This window comes from Triturus cristatus, chromosome 2_1 (assembly GCF_964204655.1).
Source record: "Triturus cristatus chromosome 2_1, aTriCri1.1, whole genome shotgun sequence".
Classification (NCBI taxonomy): Eukaryota; Metazoa; Chordata; class Amphibia; order Caudata; family Salamandridae; genus Triturus; species Triturus cristatus.
The window spans coordinates 42600621-42622121 of record NC_140581.1 but is presented as its reverse complement, the minus strand read 5'-3'; the positions used below and the strand labels follow the sequence as shown (position 1 = coordinate 42622121).

The 21501-nt window shown below is 50.4% G+C and overlaps 1 protein-coding gene across 1 annotated transcript in view; it reads right to left on the bottom strand.

Annotated features, from left to right (window-relative positions):
* Window positions 1-1620: 1620 nt before the first annotated feature.
* Window positions 1621-21501, bottom strand: part of LOC146863681 (uncharacterized) — a 301266-nt gene continuing 281385 nt past the window's right edge. The window contains exon 8 of the mRNA XM_085627808.1: window positions 1621-7309. The gene's annotated coding sequence lies outside the window, so the exon portion shown is untranslated. The remainder of the gene's footprint in view (window positions 7310-21501) is intronic.

The window sequence follows — 21501 nt, the reverse complement described above, 5'->3', positions numbered from 1 at the left end:
TTGACAAATGGGACCTGATTGGCATATCGCGGATCGGGGACCTATGGGATGCAAGGGGGGTTAAATCTTTTGACTCCCTTCAACTCCAGCATACTATGGCAGACTCAGAGCCTTTCCGTTATCTACAGATCCGTCATGCACTATTAGCAGCACTGCCTCATGACACCCTTCCACCAGAATATGCACCTCTTGAGGATGGCTATCTGCCGGATAGGGCCATCTCCCTAACATACAGGAAACTCATCAATAATATGGATGACCCACTGACGCCCTTGCGAGAGCAATGGACAAGGGATGGAATAGAATTGGACGGTGAGACTTGGCAGTCCGCTCTATCCTCCCCCAAAAATGTTGCCATTTCGGCACGTCTTCGACTTGTCCAGCTAAAAATCTTACACCGAGTCTACGTCACGGGGCCCCAATTGGTACACACGGGGAGCTCAATGGATGGTCACTGCAGAAGAGGATGCGCACAGCCAGGCACATTTACCCATATTATCTGGCACTGCGATCTTATACAGACCTACTGGCGAGACACTCACACCATCATGAGCCAGGTACTCGAACTTACTATACACCCAGAAGCGCCTAGATGCCTCCTCAATATATGGGAACCTACTGACCTTGGTACACACGCGATACAATGGGTCACACTGGGCTGCATGATAGCCAAAAGAAATATTGCTCAACTCTGGGGCGCCACGCAGGCTCCAAAGGTTACAGACTGGGAGGCCGACCTTGACTGGCGTATGCTTAGAGAGAAGACAGTTTACGAAGCAAGAGGCTGTCCTCGAAAGTGGGCTAGGATTTGGTCACCCTGGAAAGCATACCGTGGTTATATATGTGCCCCACCGGATGAGCCTGAAAGTGATAGTCCCCCATCACCATAACTTCCTCCTCTTGTCCTTCCTATATTGTACGATGTATACTACTATGCTGTCTGTTATGGATCGATGGAGCTGTACTCTTGTTATATGTTTGCATAAACTTAACAAAAAGAGTTTTAAAAAAAAAAATTAAAAAAGAGTGGCCAGTGGCCATAGGGACCACTTCCAACTCTTTAAAAATGTCTGTTAATTCTTGCATATTTTGTCCCATTTCCCTTTTAGGGAACCCCAGCCATTCGCCATTCCTGTGATGGCAGCGAATCATAGAGGGTCACAATTTACAACCTACCTCGTTAATATTCATGAGGTAGGTCGAATTGCGACTCATTATGATTCGCTATTTTAAAAAACCGACCGATGAATCCATAGGTTGGTTTGCAAAATATCACTCTGGTCGCTAAAATATTAGTTGTAAATTGCAACCAGTATTTTGTAACCAGTGCTTAGTAAATCTGTCGATGGTTTCAGTGTTATGTTTTTACAGTTTTTATGAATATGAACCAGACAATTCCATTTCTGTTCTCAGGCAAGGTCAGATATGTATCACCTTAAGCAGAAGGACCAGTTACATTCTCTTACCCAGCCTAGAGAGAATACGAGTTAGGAATGTAACAGAACCTATCCAAGACTGGCAGCCATTTCATATTATTGTTGTGCATTCTGCCAACCCTTTGCCCCAACAGTGCACACACAAGAGTGCACACACAAAATCCACACTGCACGCTTTATTTTAAACTGGTTTTACTGCAGAGTAAATGAAACAAGGTAATTACAGAAATCAAAGCTACTGTAGTGAAGGTAAAAGCACAGATGATGAAAATTAAGAAAGTATAAAACATAGTACATGATACATTTTACGGATTCCTTTGCACCCAGTCTCAGCATAAAAAGTCTGCCATTTCCTGAGGGTTCAGAAATTTGATAAACTCATCCCATTTGCATACCTGGAAATCATCTAAGCTTCTCCTAAGCATCACCCACTTAAACGAAATCAAGAATAGATGACCTAGAAGCAAAATATCTGAAAATATGATAACTGTAGAGATAATAAAGACATATTCATTACCTATTGCAATGGCTTACATGGTCTGAGGCCTCAATGAGGAGCGAGGCTGATGTACCCTTTATCTGTGAGATTCTAAGAGACACAAAAGGCAAAATATGAAACCATGAGGGGTGGAAACTGCTAGAGCTTGGGCTTGCTCCTTTGAATTGTAGATGTTTATGTTTAAGTGTGGCTTGTGTCACTCATACTGTGAGCTATGTCCTGTCCCAGAATCCTGGACAGAGGAGTGATGGTGCCTCTCACAGGCAGGTACCGTGCCGCCCCCAATAAAATAACTATTTTATTCTTCTGAACTTTGTTGTGGGGTAGGTGGTCCACTCGTCTCTCATCACCACCCTCTACAAGATTTTCCCGTTGAAAGTGAGACTCAAGATAGGTCTGTCGTTGCCCATATGCAAGACCTCGCAGATGTTCTTCCCAGGATGCGGCAGATGATGGAGTCTTTCAGGGGACCCTAGCGAGAGCCACAAAGCAGGGACACTCAGGATGTCGGCTGTGTCTGTCACAGGTGGGGGAAGAATCGTTTTAGGCATCAAGATAAGCACAGTCTGTCAGAGAATGACATAAAGTAGGGGTCTCAGTGGGCTCTCTTGAGGAGTTAATAGCAGATTTTGGAGAACTTGGCACCATAGAACTCAAGGAGGATTTCACACTGAGTTAGGATAAGCCGGCGTCATGTTTTAGGGTGCTCTGACTGGACAAAATTGAATAGTTCTTTTCTCTGATTGGGTGCTTCTTGATACGTTTAACATGGTAGGTGTTCTTGGCGATCTTGATGCAATGTTTAATTTGTGCCGTGTCTTGCTGGTACTTGGCACCAGCACTTATTTCTCAATTCTGATTTCTGACAGTCCAACACATGGTGACACTGCCTGTCTATTTTTGAAAATAGCACCTCAGCAGGATGCTTCCAAATTCACAATACATTAAAATTAAAATCACAATGCTTTGTACAAGGCATTCTAAGAGTACGGGTGGCGTGGAATGTCTTTTAGTAGGGAACAATGGCACTGGCATTTGACTGTGCTGGCAGTCAGTGGATGGTGCAAGTTGCAGTACCCTTCCATGAAACACTGCGCTCTGGCACTTATTGCTTTGGTTTTACAAATTAAGCACTGTCCTGATGACGTCAGGGTAGCCTCCCTAGTATAACTTTATGTTGATTTTGTCTTCTTCAGCCTTTGAATTTACACCACTGCTTTTGCTGTAGAGTTTCTGATCAATAAGACCCCCATTGACCCATTTGTTGAAGGATTTGAGGCCCATCTTGATTTTCTTGAGATGTGGAGAGAGCGAGGGTGGCAGGAGCAGCTCATATGTAGCGGTAGAGATGGTCGAGCATGTTTTCAGGTTCGTTCATGCAGGAGGCTATTTTTGGTGACCCTGTAGGTTGATCATTCTGTTCATATGTTTCTAAAGTACCTGGGACAGATTTATCATAGTGTTGCGTTGCCTTCACTCAAGGCAACGCACCGCAACACTTGAGTCAGATTTGCAAAGCAGCACAAGGCCACCTTGAGTGCCCTGCGGTGCTTTGGTAAATCTGGAGTAACGCACGCCAGCACAAGTTGCTGTCTTGCATCCCTCTGCATTATGAAGGCGGTCCATGGGTGGGGCATGGGTGTTCCCACGCATCCACCCATGGATTATGGAGCATTTACAGATTTTGAATGAGCGCTAGACCTGGAAATATGTCACAATGCTACGCCTTCCCAGGGCAGGTGTAACAAGGAGAAATATTGTTATCTCGTCTCGCTTTTTTTCTCTTTCTACGTGTGCTGCATTCTGTAAATAGCAAATCAGGTTGCTGTTTACAAAGGGTGATTTGTGTTGGTTTGTAATAAAAAGTAATGTAATGCAGCGCAATGCGCTGTCTTGCATTACTTTGCATCAAGGGGGTGTTCCATGAGTGTTACGTGGGTGTTCCCATGAATTCACCCTTAGATCCACCCGTGTATTTTGACGCAAATCCATATCTATGGAGATTTGTGCCAAAATTCTACAATGCCCTGAGGGTGGCGTAGTGAGGAGGAAAATTCTACAGCACACACAGAAAGAAGACATTGCCTTTAAGCACATCTTTTGTGCATGAAGGGGACACTTCCTGCAAAAAAACTGCACTGACCACAACACAGGCAACCTTGCTCGGTGACGCAAGTGGGCTCATGGCTGCTGAAAGTGTGCCAGTAGGGACAGAACAGAACTGCACCACCTCTTTGTGGATATGACACTGTTCCGCTCTCGCCAGTTCATGCAGCGCAGCAACATTGCTTGCTGCCCTGTGTCGCAATAACACTTTGTAAGCCTGGGCGGTAATGTTAGGCTACATACAGCAGGACACATTGTTTGGGCTACTTCAGCACCTCAGGTTTGTTTCCTTTTTCTAGATTTCAAGGTGATTTTGTTGCCCAGTGTTCGAAGTTCATCAAGGACGGGGAATACGTTTTTTCCAGACTGTGTTCCATTCAGGCCAGCTCTGTGACATTTGGATTCAGAAAGCAGGTCGCGGCTGTCTAGAGCATGGTTTATTGTGAGTTCATTAAGCTGTAGGTAAGGGATAGGGTTTGGATTGTGTTGATCAGAAAAGATGGGGAAAAGCATTGACCATGGTGGGTTAATGGGGGTGCGTATTCGGGTGAGGAGTTGCGGATGGACCAGAGAGGGTACAGGGTAGCACAAGATGGGGAAAAGCATTGACCATGGTGAGTTAATGGGGGTGCGTATTCGGGTGAGGAGTTGCGGATGGACCAGAGAGGGTACAGGGTAGCACAAGATGGGGAAAAGCATTGACCATGGTGGGTTAATGGGGGTGCGTATTCGGGTGAGGAGTTGCGGATGGACCAGAGAGGGTACAGGGTAGCACAAGATGGGGAAAAGCATTGACCATGGTGGGTTAATGGGGGTGCGTATTCGGGTGACGAGTTGCGGATGGACCAGAGAGGGTACAGGGTAGCACTGCGGATGAAAGGAAAGCTGGTTTGTGTAGAGTCTCTGAGGGATGCCAGTGGGCTGTAGGTAGTGTGAATGATGTAGACAATCAATGATGGTTACAGGAAGGAATAGTGACCAAGCAGGTGGCTCAATGGGATGGGCCAACAAAGCCTTGAACCCAATCACACTTGGCCTTGAAATTTCTGAGGCTCCAGATCATCTCTTTGAAGGCCAGGTGGTCCTCCGCCTGCTTCTGTCATGATGGCGTCCTTACTGGGAATGAAGTAAAAGGCGGTTTTGAGTTTTTTACAAATGAGTCTGTAATGCACGGTGTTGTGCACAGCTGTTGTGTAGAATAGGAGGCTTTGTGGTTTAGTAGATACATCTGGAATGAGCTTCTCTGTGTGTACTCTCATAAAAGATATTCTTTAGTCATTTATTATAATTTTTACCCAATTAGGGTCTGATTTAGAATTTGGTGGGTGGGTACTGCATCATAAATGTGAATAATATCCCATCCTACCAAACTCTAGATCAGGCCCTTACTTTGTGGGGTAAAGAATAATGAATCTGTGTTAGCACCCGCACATTGTAGTTGAGGTGGCAACGTAGGACTGCCGACTCCTCACGGCATGAGGTGTGGGTGCTTAGAGCAGGCACAGTGTTCTGGGGGACACTCCTCTGGGAACAGATGTATTTGTATGTGACAGAGTTAGTGTCATACGGCTGCATAGACGTGTTCTGTATACTAAGCCCCAGAACTGAGACGTGGAGTCACCAAAGAAGGACGACACACTAGGGTGGTAGTGGCTGTTTGGGGGATTCTGGGATCGCAGCACAGTCATTTAAATTCTGGATGCAAAAATCTGCTACATTGGAACACTCGCCATCCAAGGACTCGCAATTGGCTTGCTCACACCTAAGGTCTCATCATTTGAATGCTGATTAATGAAAGAGTGTAGCTCCCTTGATTCATGTACTTGTATGTACCTACATGAAAGCAATCATGTCTTAGGATTGCTGTCATGCCCTGTGAAGGAGAAGTAAGTGGAACTCCTCCTTCTCAGCAATAGAAAGACGAAACATATGTGAATTCTTTTTTCTAGATGCACTGTGACACACCAGCAGAGTGTACATTAAATGGTGGGAGTCCTGCATAGTGAGTAGGCATCACTGTTACCTATTGACAGGTAGGTAGGTATAGAATGTTTGTGCCAGACGCCAGATCTATTTCCCTATATGCACTTATCTTTCAATATTCGTGCCCTCTCTATCATGGCTACAATGCTGATGTGCAGTGATATTCCCTACTCAATATTCCAAAACACAACCTGGATCAAATGCTGAGCCTCTCATCCACTGGTGAACAGAGAAGCACCGGCTGAGTGCGGTAGCAAGTGGGACATTTGGAGAGCCCAATCCAAAGTGTTCGTTCTTGAGCTCAAAAGGTTTCAAGCGAGGCCAAGATGTGTTCCTGCAGGGGCAGGCTAGTCCTTTGAAGATGGACAGTGCCTGTAGGGAAACTTGATGTGTGACATCTAGTGCTTTGTGGCTCTCCGGTGGTCTGAAGGCCCCCTTTCATTGGCAGACCCATGAAAACAGCATGAGAGGACCTGAGATGTTTCCATGGCCCCACAGTGTGGAAGAAGGCCGGAGTGGAGCAGCACGCGTGGGCTTCCGCTGAGTCCAGAGTAGACAAACCATGAAGCACCAGTGCTGCCTGGGTGGGAACGCAGTGGAGCGCATCCCCACCGCTTGCTTGCAGCAGCTGGAAGAGCGCCTGGGAGTGGTTCAATGCCAGTGTCCTGCAGCTGCCCACATGGTACGTGTTTGGGTACTCGATGGGCCATGGAGCAAGCGGAGAGGATTCTCAGGAAAGGTGGCATTAGCCCCTCAGTGGAGCCCTGAGATGTGCCCTCTAAGCCCCCATCACCACTTGCACCCTTGACCAGGCCAGTCCTGGCAGTTTTGCAGGGTCATACTCCTGGTTTTAGCGAACAACAGACCACAGGGTGCCTTTTCTTACTGAGGCAGTCCATTGCTTTCACTGAACTCCTCTGAGTCTCAATTTAAAAATATCTACTTCATGCTGCAGTCTCTGCAGTGTGGGAAAAAAACAGTTCTACAGCTGGTAACTGCATCAGGTAAGTATCATGCATAGCTTTCTGTAAGATTCACATTTTATAACAATCCCATCGAAAAAGATATCTCTGAGCAAATCGTTTACAGCAACATGTGATAATCATTACGGAATCCAAAGATGGCGCAAGACCAGTGATAGAATCTGAGCAAAGCAAGAATGAAACGCAGAGTCTCAAAGAAACATGCCCTCGTTGAAGGCACACGGTAGAAGTCCAGGACTTGAGTTGAAGGACAAGTATCGATGCTTTCTGCCATGGATAGGTTGCTTGGCACTCTCCAGTCTCTGTCAAAGATACAAAAAGATGGGTTAGACTGTGGAACAAATATATGTAGTTGTTGAATAAATCAAAGTCAGCCAGAAGTGATGTAGAGTAACCCTGCAGGCACTCTAATAAAACAGAAAGTGTGCAATAACCCCAGGTGAACTGCGCCTTCTCTTTGAAGGAGATATTGGACGCCAAAGAACCAGTCATCTGTTCTGGTACTTATATTATGAACAAATACTTCTGGCTGCAGAGAACATATCCTGGTGCAATCAATCCTGCTACATTATTCTCAGTTTGCAGAGATGAGAAAGACCATCAAGAAATAACAGTGGCCATCATTGTGTTGTTGCAACAGAATTGTGTACCAAGCCAAGTCCAGGCATTCAAGGTGCACCACTGGAGTTGGCTGACTGTATTAGCAGAAGGTTCGTGCTTGTGTGGTCGTTATGGAACTCTTCAAGCAGCATCTGTACGTTACAAATTGACATACATTGTGGAAGTGTTTTTCTTGTGTAATGTAACTTCAGCACAGGTATGTGAAGTGGCTGTGATAACAAGAGCATGCCTCCGAACATCAATTTCAGATGATGATTGAGACACAGAAAATACAGACGTTGAAACTGTAAATGCTTTTCATGTTATGACAATTCAGAGTATGGACGAGTCCAGGGATCTACTGGGTGGGGTACCAAATGAAGAAAGAAGAAGATGTGGAAAAGGAAGTATGGAGATCAACAGATGAGCTGTTTGCTTTGCCAGGCTGACTGCTACTACAGATACCAAGATACAAACACGGGCCTACACATATGGATGAGATGTGGGACACATTCAGAAAATACTGGTTTAATTCCCTTTTTTGAAAGATTACAGAAAATCCGTGTTATTATATGTCAGATGGGTATATTAGGGAAAGGAACTAGGGCGGCCATGATTCACGCTGGATAATCGGAAGGCCCTTTTACAAGGCTGCAGGTGGATTGTGTAAAAATCCCACTGTGCAATATTCTGAAGTCCAGTGATTGTCTGTTTTCAGAATGGATTGTGGTGTTTCTAACAAGGGTGGTGTGATGCCTTGACAGTGGTAGCATTGCTGCTGAGGTCATTGATCGCAGGATTTGGCTTGGTAACTTCTATAGAGACAGACAAGGGGACACACTTTAAAAAGGAATGATGTGAGTTTTATGTATAGCATTGAACACCAAGCAGAAGTTCCATTGTAGTTATGACGCAGAAACACCAGGAAAGGGCTAATGTGACAATGAAAGCAAAACTAGCCAAAGAGTGTTCGCGAATGTCATGGAAATGGCCAGATGCTCTTCCTTTGGCATCAACAGGACTCCAAACAAGAAGCGGGGTAGAGTGCACATGAAGTTCTCATAGGGAGGGCCACTGGGATTCCTGCCATTCCATCATCTGCTTGTCTTGTGAATAATGCTGATGACGTGGTCGTGGATTACTGCAGCTGTTTGAGTGGTGTAGTGCGCATGCTCTGACTCCCACAGGGTGACGTCTGCAACACTTTCTACAAGTCCTGAACCCAGCCATGAGCTAGAGCCTGGGTCCTGGGGAAGAATCACGTGATAAAGATGTGTGTGGAAGCTAAACGGAGTGGACCATACCAGGTCATACTGGCAATGAGTACTGCACTGAAATGTGGAGGTTTGCCATTGTAGAGCCACGCATCTCACACGAAATGAATGTGTACTGCTGATGAAGAAACAATGGCTCAAACTGTTACTTCACTGAGTCAATCTCGAGTTTGTTACATGTATCCAAAGGGAGGAGAGCAAAGAGTTCCAGCAGAAAAACAAGAAACTAGAAATAATCAAATTTGAGAAAATCAAATGTCAAAATCAAAACAAAGAATATGAAATCTGGAAACCCCAAGTGAAAGCTAGAGCGCAAACAAGACTCCACCGGTTGCAAACAGTACAAATCGAGAAGCAGGAGAGTGTGAGACAGACAAAGCCAATGAACTGGAAGTTACTGGGTTGATTCAAGCGGAATGGCCTACAGGTGTGACAGAGGAAAGCTGCGTGTTGCAAAGCAAAGGAGGTCTGAGAAAAGAGATGGGAGGGTGAGCTGAAGCAGTAACAGAGTTGATTGACCAGTAATCAGAAGACCCTCAAGAGTAGCAGTGACAACAAGAAACACACAGCTTGTGAATGGGCATAGTTGACAAAGATGGTGTCCGAAGAAGCCATTGACTTGTTACATTTTACATTTTTGCTAGAGGTTCCTCCTCGAAGTGTCACATGAACTGAGAAATAAACAACTAATGCTAAATAACCTCTTGTGAAGGAGTGAACTCTACATTGTGGAATTTTGCTTTTTATTTTTGAAGAGACTGAATTGATTTTAGAGAATACGATTTATCCCTGCATAGTTTTGAGTGGATTTTAACTTCTGCCCACATTAACTCTCTTTATTATTTGCCCATATTTCTTTAACTACCCACATCAAAATTGTCACATTCGGTGGTTATGATCATCTAGCAATTTAGCGTTTTGAGAAGTCGTACGTGCGCACTTAGGGCCTGCTTGCTTTTTTCACTGCCCACATTTCTATTTTAAAAGTTTATTTTTGAAGCTTTACCATTATGCCAGTTTAAGCTGCCTCTTCAACTCCCCCGTGTGATCTCATCTGGGTAGTTCCCCAAAGACCCTCCCTTCGCCGACCCCCTTCAACATATACCTGATCTCTCTAGCCAGCGTCATCTGCTCTCATGACATCAACGTCCCTTTGTACTCTGACAACATGCAACTCACTCTCTCCTTCAGTGACAAGACGCCCAGTACCCGGAACAAGCTCATTGCCTTCATGTCTGAAAGTGCCCGCCTCCCACAGGTACGCAAACCAGATTCGGCGGTTGAATCTTCCCCCACCATGCTCCTAAAGCTTGGAATGACTCATACCTGCCCAGCATCAGGATACCCTCCCAGGCGATAGTGCGCTCTGCAAATCTGCTTAACATAACAGAACATAGATATGCTTTTGGAGAAAGAAGTTGGTGTGTTTTGTTTAATCAAGGTGCAACATTGCTTCACATGTATTCCAGATAATGATGAAAAGGATAAAATATATTAATACCCTAATCAGCATTATGAATGCGACTCATTCTATGAGAGAGTCTGGTGCATGGGGGAAGATTGGTACATATTTGTAGGGTTGTGTAGGAAGTAGGATCTGATTTCATGGTTACCCCACTTTTTGCTGGTGTCATTCTGTTTTCTGACTAGTCTGACTGGGATCCTGCTGACCAGGACCCCAGTCACTGTGCTTCCTCCCTAAATTGGCCATGGTGAGTACCTTGGTGCATTCCTAATTGGCTGCTGAGATACCCTAGTAAGTTCCTAGTACATGGTACTAAGGTACCTAGGGCCCAGGTACACCAGGGGTACCCTATGGGCTGCAGCGTGTATTATACCACCCATGAGGGACCCTCTAAACTCGGACTACAGGCCTGCCATTGCTAGCACCTCTCACGAAAGGTATGTTTCCTTATATCTAACAGCACCACACTAAAAACCTTTAAGTCACCCCTCAAGTAGGCCGTTGCTAGGGCTGGGCGACTCATTTCCAGAGATCTTCAGGCTCTGTCAAGGGTCTTCTGCAATTCCTGTTAGGTTAGCTTCCCTTTTGTCTAGTTAAGGAGGGATGGGAGCAACCTCTCAAACCTCCTAAACAAGATATTGTGGACTATGTCCTTGGCCTGCATTCACGTATGGCTGAGTAGATGAAGAAGGCAAGTAAAAACCTGGAGGCCAGCCAAGAGCTTCAGAAAGTCTCGCATGGCCAAAAGGCTTTGCTGACTGTTTATCAGCCAGGGCAGAAAGTGTGGGTGTTGGAACCTGTCGCCCCAGCAGTTCTCCAGGGCAAGTGGAGTGGCCCCCATGCTATCCTGAAAAAGAAAGGCGAGGTCACCTTCTTGGTAGACCTAGGCACTCCCAGAAGTCCCCACGGGGTACTTCATGTGAACCGCCTAAAACCTTTTGTGGATAGTGCTGACATGAGCCTGCTCATGGCAACTGATGAGGGACAGGAAGAAGAGAGTGACCCTCTCCCTGATTTCCTCTCTCAAAACACTGTTAATGGGTCAGTTGAAGGAGTAGCCTTGGCAGGCAGCCTCACTACCCAGCAGCATGCTGATTGCAGGAAAGTCCTCAATCAGTTCAATCAATAAATCAATCAATCAAGACATTTGTAAAGCCCGTGAGGGTCTCAAGGCGCTGGGAAGGGGGGGGGGGGGGGGGGGGGAGGTGCTGCTACTGCTCGAACAGCCAGGTCTTAAGTAGCCTTCTGAAGGTTAGTACGTCTTTGGTCTGCCGTAGGAGGATGGGAAGGGTGTTCCAGGTCTTGGCGACGAGGTGGGAGAACGATCTGCCGCTGGTGGTCACTCTTCTGATGCAGGGGACGGTGGCAAGGGCGAGGTCGGTGGAGCGGAGCTGGCGGTTCGGGGTGTAGAAGGTGAGTCGTTTGTTGAGGTATGCTGGTCCGGTGTTGTGAAGTGCCTTGTGTGCGTGGGTGAGGAGCTTGAAGGTGATCCTCTTGTTGACGGGAAGCCAGTGCAGGTCTCACAGGTGGGGTGTGATGTGGTTGTGGCGAGGGATGTTGAGGTTCAGGCGCGCAGAGGTGTTCTGTATGCGTTGCAGTCGTTTCAGTAGTTTGGCCGGGGCTCCCGTGTAGAGGGCGTTTCCGTAGTCCAGTCTGCTGCTGACGAGGGCCTGGGTGAACGTTCTTCTAGTGTTGGTGGGGATCCATCTGTAGACCTTTCGGAGCATGCGGAAGGTGTTGAAACAGGAGAATGAGATGGCGCAGACTTGCTTGGTCATGGAGAGTGTTGAATCGAGGATGAATCCCAGGTTGCGTGCGTGGTCGGTGGGTGTCGGGGCTGCTCCCAGGGCCGTCGGCCACCAGGAGTTGTCCCAGGCAGATAGGGTGGAGCCGAGGATGAGGACCTCCATCTTGTCCAAGTTCAGCTTCAGACGGCTGTTCTTCATCCATTCGGCGATGGCTTTCATTCCTTCGTGGAGGTTGGTTTTGGCGGTGAGAGGGTCCTTGGTGAGGGATAGGATCAGTTGTGTGTCGTCGGCATAGGAGATGATGTTGAGGTCGCGCCATCTGGTGACCTGGGCGAGCTGGGCCATGTAGATGTTGAACAATGTTGGGCTGAGGGAGGATCCTTGGGGTACGCCGCAGATGATCTTGGAGGCTTCGGATCGGAAGGGAGGAAGGTGGACGCTCTGGGTTCTGCAGGAGAGGAAGGAGGTGGTCCAGTCCAGTGCTTTGCCTCGGATTCCTGCGTCATGGAGGCAAGTGCGTACGGTGCGGTGGCAGACCATGTCAAACGCGGCTGATAGGTCCAGAAGGATGAGGGCCGCAGTCTCGCCGTTGTCCAGCAGGGCCCTGATGTCATCCGTGGCGGCGATCAGGGCCGTTCAGGTGCTGTAGTTGCTGCGGAACCCAGGCTGGGACGGGTCCAGGATGTTGTTCTCCTCGATGTAGCGGGTCAGCTGTTTGTTGACAGTTTTCTCGATAACCTTCACCGGGAACGGGAGCAGGGAGATGGGCTGGAAGTTCTTGAGGTCCCTCGGGTCTGCCTTGGGTTTCTTGAGCAGGGCGTTGGTCTCGGCGTGCTTCCAGCTCTCCGGGAAGGTTGCGGTCTCGAAGGAGATGTTGATGGCCTTGCGGAGGTGGGGTGCGATGGTGGCGCTGGCTTTGTTGAAGATGTGGTAAGGGCACAGGTCTGACGGGGTGCCGGAGTGGATGGTGCTCATGACTTTGATATTGTCATCGTCGTTGATGTTGGTTCAGGTGAGTAGGGGGTCGCCGTTGTTAGTGGCCGTGGGGTCTGAGGTGTCGTTGGCTGCCGTGGTGGACTGGTTGTCAAAGCTGTAGTGGATGTCTGCGATCTTGCGGTGGAAAGAGGCCAGAGAGTTGTACAGGTCTTGGGATGGTGGGATGTTGTTGGTGTTGGAACTGGGGTTGGAGAGTTCCCTCACAATGTTGAAGAGCTCTTTGCTGTTGTGTGCGTTGTTGTTGAGGCATGTTTTCCCTGGCAACCAGTCAAACCACCTGGTGTACCCATGAAGTGACAGTCTGCCTGTGAAGAAAAAAATGTACAGACAGCCTGATCAAGTCACAGATTGTAGCAGAACTGAGGTCCAGAAAATGTTGAAATTGGGGGTCATTGAGCCTTCAGATAGTCCTTGGGCTAGTCCAATAGTTCTGGTACCGAAAACTCACACCAAAAATGGCAAGAAAGAGAGGAGGTTTTGTGTGGACTACAGAGGCCTCAATGCAGGTCTGATGCCCATCCTATTCCTAGGGCGGATGAACTCATAGACACTTTGGCCTCAGCCAAGTTCTTAAGTACATTTGACCTGACTGCTGGCTATTGGCAAATCAGACTCTCTGAGCATGTAAAGCCAAAAACAGCATTCTAAACCCCAGTGGATATTATTAGTTTACTGTGATGCCCTTTGGCTTGAAGAATGCACCTGCCACATTTTAGAGGTTGGTGAATAAAGTTCTCACAGGTCTGGAAGCCCATAGTGCAGCATATCTTGATGATATTGCTGTCTTTAGCTCCACCTGGGAGGATCACCTAGTCCACCTCAGAACTGTCCTGAGGTAGTCTTAATCCTTGGTGTGTGAATATAGAAGGCCTGTTGCTGTGTGTTTTTAGGTCTCCACTCCAAACAGCTTTATTTGTCTGTTGTCATAGGACCTTTTGCGTACAATACCTATACTTGAGCTTTGGGTTTGACCTTTGCCCCTGATTGGTTAGAGCTTTTGTTGATGTAATTTGCTTGTTTCTTATGAAAGGGGTTTTTCTTCTTGTCTTGTGTTTCTCTCTTCCCTTGTAAGCTGTTCGTTATTGTACATGTGCACTGCCTATTCTCAGAACCACATTTTTCTTTTTACTTCAGCACTCCATGGAGCATGTATTTTCTTTCTTTCTCTACTATGTGCTGCTACCCCTAACGTCTAAAGCCCTCGTAGGCTTCTATGACCTGCTCAGATTTGTCTTTTCATTATCTACCTCCCCAGCTCCTCCATTGCTCCCTGGAGTTGAGTTCCTACTCCACCCCTTCTTGTATCACTTTTTTAAGATTTGTGTATTTGTATTTTTTCCAAGGACCCAACAGCTGCAAATTTACAACCATGCCGCTCCTTACAATGTGAGTTTGTGCACTTTTTGTTTTGATTTACCTTTCCAAGTTGGGTTGCTGCCATCTTGGAAACCATTACATCATCAAGAAGCTCACAGACTGAGCCACCTTCAAGTCAGCCCTCAACCAATTGCACCAACTACTGATAGAGATGAAAAGGAGCTCCCTTGCTGCCCACTTCAAAGCCAGCTATAAACACTGCGAAGAACTCTTCAATATTGGCTAAATTTTTCCAACCCCTCATTCAATAAAAACATCATCACCTCTTCTCTGAAACTCTGTGACACCCTAGCAAACTTCTACCATAACAATATCTCCATCATCTAAAAAAACTTTGAACCCACGGATACAAAGCCCAATGCATACTCGGACCATCTACTCATCGCCTGGAACCAGCTCACCACACAAAACACTATAGCTATCTTGAACTCTGTCCACTCAGAAGCACCTTTGGACCCCTGTCCTCATCAAATTTTTAACCTTGGGAGCAACAAGATAAGCAGTAAGCCAACCAGCATTTTTAACTCATCCATAGCCACGGTCACCTTCCCCAAAGAATGGAAACACGCAAAAGTCAAACCCTTTATCAAGAAACCATCTGCAGATCCCAGCCAACCATACCATGTCTCTGCTCCCCTTTTCTGCCAAGGTCCTTGAAAAGGCCACCAAACACCAACATGAGGAACATCTGGAGAACAATAATATTCTGGACTCCTTCCACTCTGGATTCTGCACCAACCACGGTACTGAAATTGCACTAATCGCTGCCACTGATGACATCAGAATCCTCCTTGAGAGAGGAGAAATACCGTATTCCACAACACCCTTATCAAGCGGCTTCACCACATTGGAATGCAAGTAGACCCCCTCAAATGGATCGACTCTTTCTGCACTGGAAGAACCCAGAGAATCTGCCTACCGCCATTTAACTCAGTAAAGGCAGGGAAGGCTATGCTTCGTCGTCGAGCCACTCAGCCCGTGATGCGAAGGTGATGCATCAGGTCGATGCATTATTCCTGACTCACACAGTCAGTGCAGCAATGTCCTTGTCCTCAGCGGCAGAGGTGATATGTTGGCGTCAAGGAGAGAAGCGGCGGTTCTGATCAGCGAAGTGACGGCAATGCATGGGTTTTGCTGGCTCAGCATAATGAAACACTTTTTCATGGCCCATGACTGTTTGAACACCACTGGGCCGGGGAGGGCTCACAGTTGGCAAGAGCCCAGGTGCTGATGAAAAGTTTCTGGAATTTTGTAATATCCTTGAGACTTTCGAATAGGAGGCAAGCAGACAAGGCCTTGGAGACACTCTGGGTTCAAATGGTGTAGATCCAGTCCTTCTCACCCAGGCAGAGTCGGCAGCAGGCAGGTTTGTGCAGTCCAGCAGAATAGCAGTCTTTGTTGCAGCACAGCAGTCCTGGCAGTGTATTCACAGGTCCAGAAGTGTACTTATTTGGTGGGGTCAGAAGTCTAGTACTTATACTCAGTTGTGCCTTTGAAGTGGGGGAACTTCAAAAAAGGGTCTTTGAAGTTCACAGAGTCCCTGTCCTTACTGCAGTAGCTCCAGACACACTACAGGGGGTTATGCAGACCTTTATGGGGGCTCAGGATCTAGCCTATTCAGGTGTAAATTTCAGCTTAAAAGTCTATGTCCATCTTTTTTAATACACCGCACACTGTCCTTGGGGCTGTCTATAGCCTACCTTAGGGGTGTCTTATATGTATCGAAAAGAAAAGTTTGGGCTTGGCTAGAGGATCAACTTTCCAGGTCTATATGGCAGTGTAAAACTTCACACACGGGTTCTGCAATGGCAGGCTAATGTAGTGGGTGACAAAGCAGTGCTGCAGTCCCACTAATAGCATTGTTGGAAAGGCGTTCGCCGGAGGGGGGTTCGATACACGTCTTGCCCACCCCTTTGACCCACCTCTCCCAAGTAGGCCGAACCAGGCGCGCACACCCTGAGGTACACTACGAACAGAGTGACACCACACGTATTCTTTGTAAGACGATAGATTCTTTTATCGATGGTTTCAAGGGATCTTTATGATCCAAAATGCAAGCAGTACAGTAGCGGCACACCGTACCACAAATCGGCCGTGGGGAATGGGGGTAGCGGGACAGTCTTTCAAGATAGTGTCGCTGCGAAATACCCTGCGGAAGCTCACAATCCTCGAGCTGGAGGGTGTCGTGTCTCTGGGCGATCTCTTACCGAGTCGTCCTCAAGGGGAGCGCCGCGAGTCTCTCAGCAGGCACAGGTGGTCGGAGTTCGGGAGCCGCGATTCCGTCAGCAGGGCTCAGATGGTTCAATAGCTGGGGGCCGCGAGTCACTCAGCAGGCCTAGGTGGTTCAGTGTTCGGGAGCCGCGACCTCGTCCGCAGGGCTCAGATGGTTCAATAGCAAGAGGCCGCGAGTCACTCAGCAGGCCCAGGTGATTTCAGCATTCAGGAGCCGCGACAGCGTCTGCAGGCTCGGATGGTTCCAGGTCTTCTCTGCTCTCGTTCCTCCGGCACCCCTTGTTATACTCCGCTTGCTCTTTGAAGTCCGGAGTCCTCGCAGAGGGGGGACTGGGGTGACGGAGGGGGTTCGGCGGGATTTCCTGCCGCTCACTCCTTTAGTCTTTTCAGGTGGGTCTGGGAGGGACCCAGACGCTCGGCAGGGGAGGCGCCTGCTCCCCAGGGGCCTGGTGGCCGATCGAGCCCTCCCGGGGAAGGCGACCCGAGGTGTGACTGGGCTGGCGCCTCTGGGTCTGGCTCGAGGGTTCCCGCTCCCTCGGTTGGACATGCGTGGTAGGGTGTTGAGTCTGTCAGGCCTCTGGCCGGCCCGCGGAGCGGGGGTGGCTGGGGCGTCCGGAGTCGGAGATGTCGTGTCTTGAGGGTGGTTGCAGGTTGGCTGGATGATGGAGAGGGCAACGCCGTGAGGCCGGTCTCACACGCGTCCCCCCCAGCTGAAAGGCGTGGAGAACTACCCATCCACTGGGGGGTTCTCCTCGCCGAAGCGGAAGAACCGGGACAGGCCGTCGGCGTTGGCATGATCCGCCCCGGGGCGATGTTCAACCGTGAAATCCATCCCTTGGAGAGAGATGGACCATCGTAGTAGCTTGGGGTTTTCCCCCCCTCATCTGCATTAGCCACCGCAAGGGCCGGTGGTCCGTCTGCACTCGAAAATGGGTTCCGAACAAGTAGGGCCGTAGTTTCTTAAGGGCCCAGACTACGGCAAAGGTCTCTCGTTCTATAGTACTCCAACGCTGCTCTCGCGGCAGCAGCCTTCGGCTGATGAAGGCTACGGGCTGATCAATGCCCTTGTCGTCGAACTGTGAGAGCACGGCCCCGATGCCGTGTTCGGATGCGTCGGTCTGGACCACAAACTCTTGGGAGTAGTCGGGGGCCTTGAGTATGGGGGCGGTGCACATGGCGGTTTTCAAGGCGTCGAACGCCTGCTGGCACGGGGTGGTCCACTACACCTTCTTCGGGAGCTTTTTGGAGGTCAACTCTGTGAGGGGCCCCACGATACTACCATAATTTTTAATTTTAATGAACCTCCGGTAGTACCCTGTAAGGCCCAGGAAGGCCCGAACCTCTGTCTGCGTGGTGGGGGGCTCCCACGACTTGATGGCGTCGATCTTTGGCTGGAGAGGGGCGACCTGGCCGCTGCCCACCTGATGCCCCAGGTAGACCACGGAGCCTTGTCCGAGCTGGCATTTGCTGGCTTTCACTGTTAGGCCTGCTTGGCGCAGGGCCATTAGTACTTGTCGGAGGTGCTGGAGGATGCTCGTGCCATTGAGAGCTGAATACGGCGATGTCGTCAAGGTACGCCGCGCTGAACTCCTCGAGTCCGGCCAGGACCTTGTTCACCAGCCGCTGGAACGTGGCTGGGGCGTTTTTCATCCCGAACGGCATGACCCTGAAGCGGTAGTGGCCATCTGGCGTGGAGAAGGCAGAGCACTCTTTCGCTCCCTCCATGAGAGCAATCTGCCAGTATCCGCAGGTCAGGTCGAAAGTGCTGAGGAACCGGGCGGCCCCCAGGCGGTCGATGAGCTCGTCGGCTCGGGGAATAGGGTGAGCGTCTGCTCGGGTGACCGCATTGAGCCCCCGATAGTCCACACAAAATCTTAGTTCGGGGGCGGCCCCTGGGGAAGCCGCCTTCGGGACCAGAACCACCGGGCTGGCCCAGGGGCTGTCAGAGGGTTCGATTACTCCCAGGTTGAGCATCTTCTGTACCTCGGTCTTAATGCAGGTGCGGACCCGGTCAGGCACCCGGTAGGCTCAGTGTCTCACAGGCGGGCTGTCGCCGGTGTCCACATCGTGGACACACCAGTCAGTGACCCTTGGAATGAGGGAGAAGAGGTCTGAGAATTGTCTGAGCAGCTGGCGGCAGTCGTCGGACTGCTGGGGAGTGAGGGTGGTCGACAGGTTCACTCCCTCCACGGAACCATCCAGTTCTTTAGCGCACAGGAGGTCGGGCAGGGGTTCGGTGTCTTCTTCCGCCCCATCATCGGTGGCCAGTAGCAAACTCAATTCCGTTCTCACAAAGTGGGGCTTAAGACGGTTCACGTGGAGGACCCGGAGGGGGTTCCGTGGAGACTGTACGTCGACCAGATACGTGACCTGGCTCTTCCGCTCGACCACCTTGAAGGGACCAGTCCATTTGTCTTGTAGGGCGCAGGGTTTCACCGGAGCCATGACCCAAACCTGCTGGCCCGGCTGGAACTCGACCAGGGTTGCGTTCTGGTCATACCAGCGCTTCATTTCTTCTTGGCTGGCCTCGAGGTTAGCCTCTGCGAGTTCTCTGAACTTCCTCGTCTGGTTGCGGAGCGCCAGGATGTAGCGGAACACATCAGGGGGTGTCCCCCGGGGGCTTGTCTCCCAGCCCTCTTTGACCAGGCTCATTGGGCCCTCGGACGGGATGCCCGTACAGCAGTTCGAAGGGGCTGAACCCCAGAGACTTTTGGGGGACTTCTCAGTATGCGAACAGGAGGCAAGGGAGGAGGACGTCCCATTTCCGGCGCAGGGGCTCTTGGAGGCCCAGGACCATTCCTTTCAGGGTTCGGTTGAAGCGTTCCACTAGGCCGTTGCCCTGGGGGTGGTAGGGGGTCGTGAACTTATACGTGACTCCGCACTGCTGCCACAGGGACTTCATGTAACGGGATATAAAGTTAGTTCCGCGATCACTCACAACCTCGCGGGGAAATCCGACACGGGAGAAAATCCCCATGAGTGCCCGGCCCACCACGGGAGCCGTCACGGTGCGGAGGGGGATGGCCTCGGGGTAGCGGGTGGCATGGTCCACCAGAACAAGGATGAATCGGTGGCCCTGGGCGGTCTTCGGATCCAGGGGTCCCACGATGTCGATGCCGACCCGCTCGAACGGGGTACTCACAATGGGGAACGGTTGTAAGGGAGCTTTGCGTTTTCCGCCACTCTTCCCACTGCCCTGGCACGTGAGGCAGGATTTGCAGTGTACTTCGACATTCGCTCGCATCTTGGGCCAATAAAAGTGGGTAACCAATCGCTGATATGTATTGTCTTGGCCTAAGTGTCCTGCCAAGGGTACATCGTGGGCCAGGCCCAGGAGGAGGCTCCGGAAGCGCAGGGGTACCACCAGTACCCGGGCTGCGCCTAGCTCGGCGGACTTCTGCTCGCTGTATAGGAGGCCATTGTCCCAATAGATCCAATGGGTTCCGGTTCGGTCACCGGCGGCCTGGGCTTCGGCTTGTTGTCTAAGTCCCTCGAGGGAGGGGCAGGTGGCCTGTTCCTGGCAGAACTCTTCGCGGGCGGCCCCCCCCTCACAGCGCAACTGGGCCATCTCGGGCAGTTCTTCGAGCTCAGTCAGGGCCTCTGGGGCGGAAGGTTCCGGTCCTTCCCCCGGGTTAGTGTCTCTTTCTCCCTCGGACGGAGGGTTGTCTGCTTCTGGTAGGGGGTCCCGGCTCTCGGGGATAGTGTTCGGTAAGAGGGCTTCACCGCCCTTGGGGAGAGGCAATCGTGCGGTCATGGAGCGCGTGGTGGCGCAGACCCATTCTGGTAGGCCCATCATCTCCAGGTGGGCTCTTCGTTCTACTTGCCCCCACGGGGAACTCTCCAGGTCGTTGCCCAGGAGGCAGTCTACGGGCTGCGAGGTCCGGACCGCTACCTTCAATTCTCCGGAGACCCCTCCCCACTCGAAGGGCACCAGCGCCATCTGGCAGAGGCTCTCAGAATCGTCGGAGGATACAACCGGACAGAGGGCCCCGGTTAGGATCTGGTCTTCTGAAATTAGGCTGCGGTGGACCGCGGTGACACTCGCCCCGGTGTCGCGAAGGCCCTCGACTCGGTGGCCGTTGATGGTCACCTGCTGTCAGTATTTTTCTGTGTTGGCGGGCAAGGGTGTCCCGGGGACCATTTCTCGATCACCAAGGGAGACCAGGGCCATGGCCGCCGGTTCCCATTCCTCGGAGTCTTCCATCTCTTCCCCCAGAGCCACGGAGGCCATCTGCTGGGCCGTGGGGCTGGTCGTTGTGGTTCGCTGATACTGGGGACACTGTGGGTCATTGGCGTAGTGTCCGGGCTGTTGGCAGCGGAAGCAGGTGATCCTAGCTCGTGGACCTGGTCGTCCTGGGGCTCCGGCGCTTTGCTGGGGACTGTGCCGAACCCGCCGCTGGTGGGCTGCTGGGGGGGCTGGTTGAGGACCCCCCGGAGAAGTCTCTCGGTCGGCCGTGGTTCCCTCCGCCCCTCTGGCGGGGGGGGCCTTGACTGTGGCGGCCGTAGTCCCCCACTGGGCCCCGGGTGGCCCGGGTGTTCACCCAACGATCAGCCTCCGCGGCCAGCTTCCGAGGGTCGGTGAGTTTACTGTCCAGGAGATGCTGGCGCAGTTCTATAAAGCAATTGGCCGCTAAATGTTCCCAGGCAATCAGGTCGAACAGTTCTTCGAAGGTGGAGACCTTGCTGCCCTTGATCCACCCATCCAAGGCTCGGCTGTAAAAGTTCACGTATTCTACCCACGTGGTGCCCGGTATCTTCTTGCAATCTCGGAACCGTTGTCGGTACATTTCGGGGGTGAGCCC